The sequence below is a fragment of the Erinaceus europaeus genome, chromosome 10, assembly GCF_950295315.1.
Source record: "Erinaceus europaeus chromosome 10, mEriEur2.1, whole genome shotgun sequence".
Lineage (NCBI taxonomy): Eukaryota > Metazoa > Chordata > Mammalia > Eulipotyphla > Erinaceidae > Erinaceus > Erinaceus europaeus.
Genome location: NC_080171.1, coordinates 94,872,508 through 94,881,921, shown reverse-complemented (window position 1 = coordinate 94,881,921; position 9,414 = coordinate 94,872,508). Strand labels below are relative to the sequence as shown.

Below are 9,414 nucleotides of genomic sequence, written 5' to 3'. Positions count from 1 at the left end.
TCATTGTTTTTGATAGCTGCATAGTATTCCATTGTGTATATATACCACAGCTTTCTCAGCCACTCATCTGTTGTTGGGCACCTGGGTTGCTTCCAGGTGCCTTTCTCTTCCCTCTCTGTCTTCCTTCCTCTCTCCATTTCTCTCTGTCCTATCCAATAACAACTACAACAACAATAAAAAAACAACAAGGGCCAGTTCACTGATAGCCTTCTGTCTTTATATGCTAAAGGTTCTTGTGCCCCTTTTTTAATGCTTGACTGTATTTCTGTTACTTAAAATAAAACATATTAATTTCTTAAAAAAAAAAAAAACAAGGGCAACAAAAGGGAATAAAAAAATAAATATTAAAAAAGATTTACCAATATTTAGCACATACATGATATATAACTGCATTCACCTTCTTCCCATACAACTAAAATAGCCTTCCTAAATAGCCTGCATTTTCTTATCAATGATGTTGCATTGTTTCTGACTGGTTTCTTCTGAATCCTAACATACACTCTCTTATAATGAGTGCCCAGTTCTAAGTCACACTGCTCTTGTATATTATTCAGACTCCACTAAATCTATACAGTAAAGGAACCAAAAGAGAAATGATGGATGACAAGGCACTGGTTATTTCTCTACACAAATAATTTCTCTTCTATTCTCCTTCCCTGACTTCACACCTACACTTTCTTTTCCATCTACAATTTGCCTGCTAGTCACACATCTTCTACCTAGATGTCCTACAGAGACTTCAAATACAGGATGTTAAATTTTTTTTTCTTCCCCAACATTTTTTCTGGGCACTCAGTTGTTAAACTTGGGCTCCCACCCAGCACCACTCAGCTCTGGCTATTGATGGTACAGGGGATTGAACTTGGGACTGTGGAGCCTCAGGCATGAAAGTCTCTTTGCATAATCATTATGCTATCTCTCCTGCCCTCAGGTATGAAATTTAGGAATCATTCTAAGCACTCTCTCATTCTATTATCCCTAATTACCAAACCTATGTCCTGGGCACTCAAATTCATTTATTCTTTTCAGTTTCCCAAATACCTGCCCTCCAGCCAAACCTAGGTTACTCATTATGTTGCCAAATATTTTAGTTTTGAACTTCTATTTAGGTGATAGTTAAAACATTCGGATGAAAGAAAAATGATTTCTGAAATTTATACTTCAATGAATGAAAACAACAACATCTGCCCAAATCAGAATTTTATGCTACTATAACTATTTCTGAATCTGGCTCTCTATCAATTCTACTTTTCACTGAATGATGAAAAAACTGCAGCAAAGGTGGGCGCGAGGAATAACATCATTGCAAGACTGGCCAGCTCCTCATGGGGCGCGAGCGCTTCCACACTACGATCATCATCTCTGGCATTATGCTATTCCACTGCAGAATACTGTGCCCCAGTATGGTTCCGTAGCCCCCATGTCCACTTGGTCGATTCCAAATTATATTCCTCCATGAGGATCATTTCTGGAACCATCCGTTCCACCCCGGTTCCATGGCTGCCAGTTCTTAGCAACATCGCCCCGCCAGATATTCGTCGGGATGCGGCATCATCTAAGTTCATTTCCCACGTCTACGCTCGACCGGACCTGCCAATATAAGCGGATACCTTCGCCCACCCTGTCCAACGCTTGACGTCTCGTCACCCAATCTGGTCCCCTAGCCTACACTGAACTTCTCTGTTCCAGACTCTTGGAAACAGAGTTGGCAGTCAGCTGAGGTAAAGAACAAACACCTCATCACAGACCCCTGCAAGCGTCAACCCGGCTTTGACCTAGCACGTTATGATTGGGCCCTCCTCAATCGCTATCGAACAGGCCATGGCCGGTGCGCCGCTATGTTCCATCGCTGGGGAGCCAGAGACGACCCGAACTGCCCCTGCGGCTCCAGACAGACTATGACCCACATAGTCAACGACTGCCACCTCTCCAGATTCAAAGGAGGTCTCGAAACTTTACATCAGGCTCAACCTGACGCTGTTGACTGGCTACGGAAGAAGGGCAAACACTAGAAGAAGAAAACTGAATGATGGAATTATAAGTGATTTTATAATTTTCTTCTCTAGTATTTTCTGAATTTCCAAATATACATTTATAATCAACACAAACACAATATATAAGACCCTTTCAGTAAAGTGAACCAAACCAAAACAAACAAAACACCACCACTGCCAGATATCGTCTCTGAATAAATGACAGAGTTAAGTCACCCAACACTATGGGGATCATTTTTACATATCTTTATGCCATCACAGCAACACTCCTTCAGATAGTTACTGCTATTCAATTTAACTCAAAATAGGCTCAGAGGTTCAATTAAACATTCTTTATAACTGAGTGAATCATATGAAACTGCCAATATTTAACCATCTCATTTCTGGTTAAATCTCTTTAGATCTGTAAGTATGGCAAATGTCATGTGGTTCAACTTGTTTACTTAAAATATAATGACAGAGTTTAAAGAAGGGAAAGAAACATGGAACAAAAAGGAAAAAAAAAGAAAGGAAGGAGGAGGAGATGGAGAAGGAGGAGAAGGAGAAAGAGAAGAAGAAAAACAACAGGAAGAGGAGGAGGAAGAAGAAGTAGAGAAAAGGCTAAGTAAACTACTGGATTTCTAACTGGGGTTAAACCCAGGGCATCAGGTTTGCAAAGAATGCACTCTACAGCTAAGCCACAGCTCTATGCAAATTATATTTATTCTCCAAATCTATTCAGAAGCTTGACTATTACAGATGAAAAAGTCCCAGTTCAATTCACTTTTGAACATTATCTGTCATTTAATATTTAATGAAAATGAACTTTACAAGTTGGGTTGTATAATTAACATATTTTAGAGCAGCTTATGTGGATGTATTTATATTAACATCAATCCAAAATGAACTTGAGGTAGTTTCACTCACTTTTCTATTATTCTTACCCCTCACCTCCCATATTAATCACCCAGTACAAGGAATTCTATCTCTGAAATTTATCTTCAGTAGTATTTCATCCTCCTCTTTTCTGTGACAACTCAAATTTAAATCACAGTTACCTCTTGCTTAAGTTACTAATAGAGTTCACCACAATTAAATATTCTCACTCAAGTAACTAGAATGGGTTTTTCTAAAACTAATAATGCTAACAAAATTATAACTAAACAGTAATGTATATTGAACCAGGGTTATAATTTGTACTGTTTTCATTCATTAAATTAATTCTAACAAGTTTACAAGTAAGGCACTATCACTATCCCATATTACACATAAATAAACTAAAGTTCAATGTTTAATTGCCCAATGTCAATAATTTGAATACAAAAGAAGTAGGGTGAATCATGACAAACTGCCTTCAGGTGAATACTATAAACTGCTTTACACATGACCTGTCACTTATCTCATTTAAATGTTTCAGTGACTATTACCTAAAATCTTAAATATGCTTTATGAGGCTAAGTTCTAGTCGCTCGCTATTTTTTTCTGAACTTATCTCCTCTTATACTATGAAGCTGAAATATATATGTATATATATTCCACCCAAAATCCCCTATCTCTGGATAATGCTGGAATTCTTAAACTACCACAGGAGAAGTTCTTTCTGGCATTTGCCACATAGCAATATGGATTTTCTGTAACTCTCACGCAACTTCATTGTAGTTGTTGCCCCCTTGAGGTAACAACTCCAAACCAAAGAGAATGTATATTTTATTCCCAGGTATAATCATGGTGATATAGGTCAGGAATGGGATAAGAGTATATTGAATTGACTAAATAATAAATACTTTTAATAAAAAAAAAAAGGAAATCCTGTTTTAAGATCGAAAGATCCTTCAAGGTAAACCCTAATTTGAGTCACTTATAATTATATTAATATATATGAAGTAGCCTATTTGTACATCAAAAAATTCAAATAATTTGATATGATCAAAACTAAACATATTTCCAGTCTTACAATTCAGAAAACCTTTAGAAGTTCCTGGACAGATACCAACTTAAAAAAAAACCCACTATAAGGGACATTACAAAGATAAAATGAGAACTAAAATTTCTTTAATAACAACATGAGTGATCCTTGTGTTAGTTTGTTTGGACTTCTATAACAAAAATACCATAGACTAAATGGCTTATAAAATAAGAGAAATGGGGGCAAAGTGTAGATAGCATAATGGTTATGCAAACAGACTCTCATGCCTGAGGCTCCAAAAGTCCCAGGTTCAATTCCCCGCACCACCACAAGCCAGAGCCGAACAGTGCTCTGGTAAAGAAAAAGAAAAAAAAAAAAAGAGAGAGAGAGAAATGGATTTCTCACAGGCTGGAAGGACCAAGATAAAGGCAGAGATAGATCTAAAGTCTGGTGAGGATCCATGGCCATCTCTCACTGTGTCCTCACATGGCAGGAGGAATAAAGGAGCTCACCAGGGTCTTATTTTTTTATTTTTTTACTTTTAGTAAAGTCATTAATTTCATTTATAAGGGCTTCCTTCACCTTCCTACCAACGCTCCTTCATCCCTCACCCACACCAAAGCCCCACCTACAAATACCACACTGGGAAATTAGGATTTTTACGTGAAAATTTTGGAAGAGACACATTCAATTACAGCAGAACTACTACAATGTTCACAACCTATTTTCCTGTAGAATCAGATACCAAAAGTACATAGCTGTGAAGTACAATACTGTTCTGGGGGAATGGGAGAGAGGTGAAAACACATTATCTAATTTTTTAAGTGCTAAAAATTTAAAGGAACACAATCATTTACTTTATTTTTATTTTTCCAGAGCACTGCTCAGTTCTGGTTTGTAGTGGTGTGGGGGATTGAACCTAGGACTTTGGAGCCTCAGGCATGAGAGACTCTTGGCATAACCATTATGCTATCTACCTTCACTCCCAATCATTTGCTTTAGCATCTTCATTTCAAAGAAAAGAAAATAAATGGTCACTGATGCAGAACTGAATTACCATAAATTAGACAGAGGTGAAACTAATAGTCAGATTTCTTAACTCCATGACCAGTGTTTCTTGCTAAACCAATTCCACCACCACCACCCCTGTTGTTTTTCTGCACATTCACAGGCAAGTGAAGACAACTAAATATTCAGTCCTTGACTATTTTCTAACCTTAATCTACTAGATAGAGATTTAAATTAGTAACTAAATAATCCCCTGAATAATGAAATTATTCATAGATATTCAGATTGTTTTTCCAGTTTAGTTGTGAATGGACCTCTTGCGCTTCCCTTGAACAAACAGTAGAACATATAAATATTAAGGCGGGGAGATACCATAATGGTTATTGCAAACAGAGTTTCATGCCTGAGGCTCCCAGGTCTCAGGTTCAATCCCCCCACCAACATAAGCCAAAGATGAGCAGTGCACTCGTGTAAACAAACAAAACAAAAAAGCATATAAATACTGGCTATATGGACTTGCTACTAGGTTAGGCCCTTGGTAGAAGCTTAGAATTCATGGCAAAGGATATTTACCACTGAAGTTTATCACTAAAACCATTAGGTAAAATGACGTAAATAGGTTTCCCAAAATACAAGGCTTGGCTGGAAGGGAAATGATACATCAGACTATGCTCCTAGTTCATTATTCCCTCATTATTTAAAGTTTCTATTAAAGAAGCAGCTTTTATGTAAATTTCTGCTATTCAAATTTTATGTAAATTTCTGCTATAAAAGTAGCAGAAAGTTGGCTGACATAAAAGATGCAAGTAGTCAGAAAGAGGACAATAGGGTGATTCTGGAAGTTGGACACCAATTAATTTCCATTCATTTTCATCTACAACTTACTTGATTCACCATACCCAAACTGCCACAGTATGATAACTGGGTAGCAAAATGCCATGAACATCCCTGCAATCTTTCTCATACCTGTACCTGTCTCTGACAAGTTCTATCTAGAAAGCATGGGTGAAAAGTCATTAGTCAAAAGACCAACGAGGAAAGAAAACACAAACAAATAGGAGTATTTTGTAGAAATCAATCCTGTGAAGCTAAGGTATTTCAATATATAGAAATCTTTCACTTGTTTATAGATTATATGTTTATGCAAACAAAATCATGTTCAATGAATGGTGAAAAGCTATTTTGTGTTTTTTTGTGCATGATTTCACTACTCACAAGCTGAGTTTTTTCCCTCCCTTTCTTTCTTTCTTTCTTTCTTTCTTTCTTTCTTTCTTTCTTTCTTTCTTTCTTTGTTTCTTTCTTTCTTTCTTTCCCATTTAGATAGTAACACAGAGACAGACATCACAAGTGCCAGAGTTTCCATGCAGTAGCAAGGGCACTCCCATGTGGTCCTAGGCTCAAACCTGACTTCCTGCATGGCAAAGCAAGCTACCTACCTGGAGCCCTGTAAGTCAGCCTCTTGATAAAGTTTAGCAGACATTCCTAATAACAACTTAGAGAGGGGCCAAGTGGTGGTGCACCTGGTTAAGCGCTCACATTATAGTGCGCAAGGATCCAGGTTCAAGCCTCTGGTCCCCACCTACAAGAGGAAAGCTTCACCAGTGGTGAAGTAGGGTTGCAGGTGTCTTTCTGTCCTTTCCTTCTCTACCTCCACCTCCCCTCTCAATTTCTCTTTGTCTCTATCCAATAATGAATAAATAAAATTTAGAAAAGAAAAACTTAAAAAAAAAACCCTCAAAGAAACAAGAAATCACTTATGCAACGAGACTCAAATGCCTGAGGCTCTGAAGTCCCAGGAAAAAGAAAAAGAAAAAGAAACCACTTAAAGTCAGAATTATTCTGCCCCTTCTCCATGATGATATGCTCTCTAAAGAATTAAAAAAGAATTATAACTATTTAACTGTGACTGTTTTAATTAAAGATTAGGAACTTGATAGGAATAGCATTTATAACTATCTTTGTTTAGCACAGTCTTAAAGCTGCCAGCAAATACAGAACCAAACCAGGAGAAATTAGTAACCAAATAAACACTGAAAGAAAAAGGTGACATTGTTTTGCTGCTGATGTTATTTTATAAATAAGACTCTGAAAATATACTAGCATAAAAAGGATAAATACAAATACCAAAAGGCAGATGATTGAGTAAATTAAAAAGTCTTGTCTTTTCTGTTGTAGCAGCTTGCAACCAGAGATGGAAATCAGAAAGAAAAAAAAAATCCATCTGCTAGCAAGGATAATTAAATTCTTTAGAATAAATTTAACAAGGAAGGGCAGGACATAAATCAAGGCATTTCTAAAGTCTTTTACAGACATTAAAAAAATCTAAACAAGTGAAAATATATATTCTTATATGTTAAAATAAATTATAATATGTACCTTAAATTTACATGCAAATTAAATACAATTCAAAGTAGAATACTGAAATAAACTTTTAAGTCAATAATCAGATCTATATGATTTTATTTTTTACAATGCAGGGAGTGAACCCAGGTTTTATGCATGTGCAATACCACTGCAAAGTGTTTTCCCTGCACCAACTCTTTCCATTCTTTTTGAGAGAGAAGGGGTGGGCTGGTCAGTGGTGCACCCGGTAGAGCATACACATAACCATGCACAAGCAACTGGGTTAGGGCCCTCAAACCCCACCTGCAGGGAGGAAGCTTTATTAAGTGTTGATGCAATGCTGCAGAGGTCTCTCTTTCTAGATTTCCCTCTCAAATTCTTGCTATTCAAAAAAAAAAAGCCACTGGAAGCAATGGATTCATTGTGCAGGCACTGAGCCCCAGAGAAAACCCTGGTGGAAAAAAACAAAAATGGGAGGAGCAAGGGAGACAGATAGCATAAGGGTTATACAAAGAGATTCTCACATCTGAGGCTTCGAAGTCCTAGGTTCAATACCACCACCACCACCAATATAAGCTAGAGTTGAGCAATGCTCTGGTAAGAATTAATTAATCAATTAATTAATTAAAAGGGGGAGGGTGGAGGAGTAGGATGTAGAGGAAGACCTCAAGGAGAGATAGGCACCATAGCACTACTTCATCACTCATGGAATTTCCCTAATATTCTTCATGCTGCTCTCATGGGATGTTAGGGCTTAAGCCCAGGGTCTCATACATGCTAAGGCATGTACTGTACCTAATAAGCTATCTCCAGACCACTGAAATAATTATGTTTTAAGATTTACATGAAATATTACATATTCAAGAATAGGTAAAAATATATCTATAATGCAGCCAACAGTTTGAAAGGTTTATCAGATATCAAAACTCAAAGTCTCTGTGACCAGAAACAGTACTATTACAGAAATTCACAGATCAATAAACAGCATGATCGAAAATTCAACCTCAGTGAATTTAAGATAACAAAGATAGTAGTTCTATTCAGTTGGAAAACAGGAATTGCACAACTGGTTATCCATCTGGGAGCAAGTAAAACTGGATTGCCATATTATGTCATATGCAAAAATAAATTCCAGAGGGATTAAAGACATACAACTACAACACATACAAGAAAAACTTCACAACAAAATCTTGGAAACTACATTTATAAAATCTAAATGTAGGAGACCTTAAGCAAGACAAATATTCTACATAAAAATTAAAGACAATTTGTATGTTACACAACCACAAAAAAAGACAATAGCAAGTGAAAGTTTTAACAATACTTACAATAAAGATATAATGTAAACACACATAGTATAGAGAGAGACTAAAAAACGACATTTAAAAAGACTGATAATGACACACTGGCATCATTTACATGACACTGAAGCAGAAGTTAGATACAAAGATAACTAGTACTGTTTGGGGTATGGTTCCGTGGGTACTTTGCTACACAACTAGTACAAATGTAAACTAGTTGAGCTAGAGATGAATTTTTTAAATTTAAGTCCAAGGACAGACAAATTGGGAGGCTATGGGGCAGAACCAATTTTGGAGGCAATCCTGAGTATAAACACTATTTCCATGATTTATTGATTAGCTGACTATTAGAAGCAAGTTGTTAAGCTTCAGTGTAGCTCTGCTTCTTCATTTGTAAAACGGAAATAACACCTCACAAGAATTTTCTTAGAACTAATAAGATAATGGATATAAAGTGCTTCGTATAATACCTGATAAATATTAAATGCTCAAAAAAAAAAAGGCAGCCATTATGTTACTACAGTTCTCTTGTCAACTGAAAAATCAACTTAAAGAAATGGGGAGAAAAGAGTGCCTCTCAATTTCATTGCTAATAGAAACAAAAACCATAAAATATACATACTCACAGGTATTTTATTATAAAACAGGTGTTTTTCTTGAATTGCAAACGGCATGTGCAAAAATTATGTATAGTCGTTAGAACACAGCCTTGATAATGACATGGATATTCATCACTTTTGTTTGCAAGTTAATACTTTTTGTTTTGTTTTTACACTATAAGTCTAGTCAGTCTTTCTGCTTTAAAAGGAAAAAAACTGGGGATTGTTGGTAGTGCAGTGGGTTAGCGCAAGTAGCACAAAGCGCAAGGACCCGAGTAAGGATC

General features: G+C 36.5%; 1 protein-coding gene across 5 annotated transcripts in view; it reads right to left on the bottom strand.

The window, feature by feature from the left end:
- Positions 1-9,414, bottom strand: part of RABGAP1 (RAB GTPase activating protein 1) — a 203,881-nt gene that overhangs the window by 83,795 nt on the left and 110,672 nt on the right. The window lies entirely within an intron of this gene.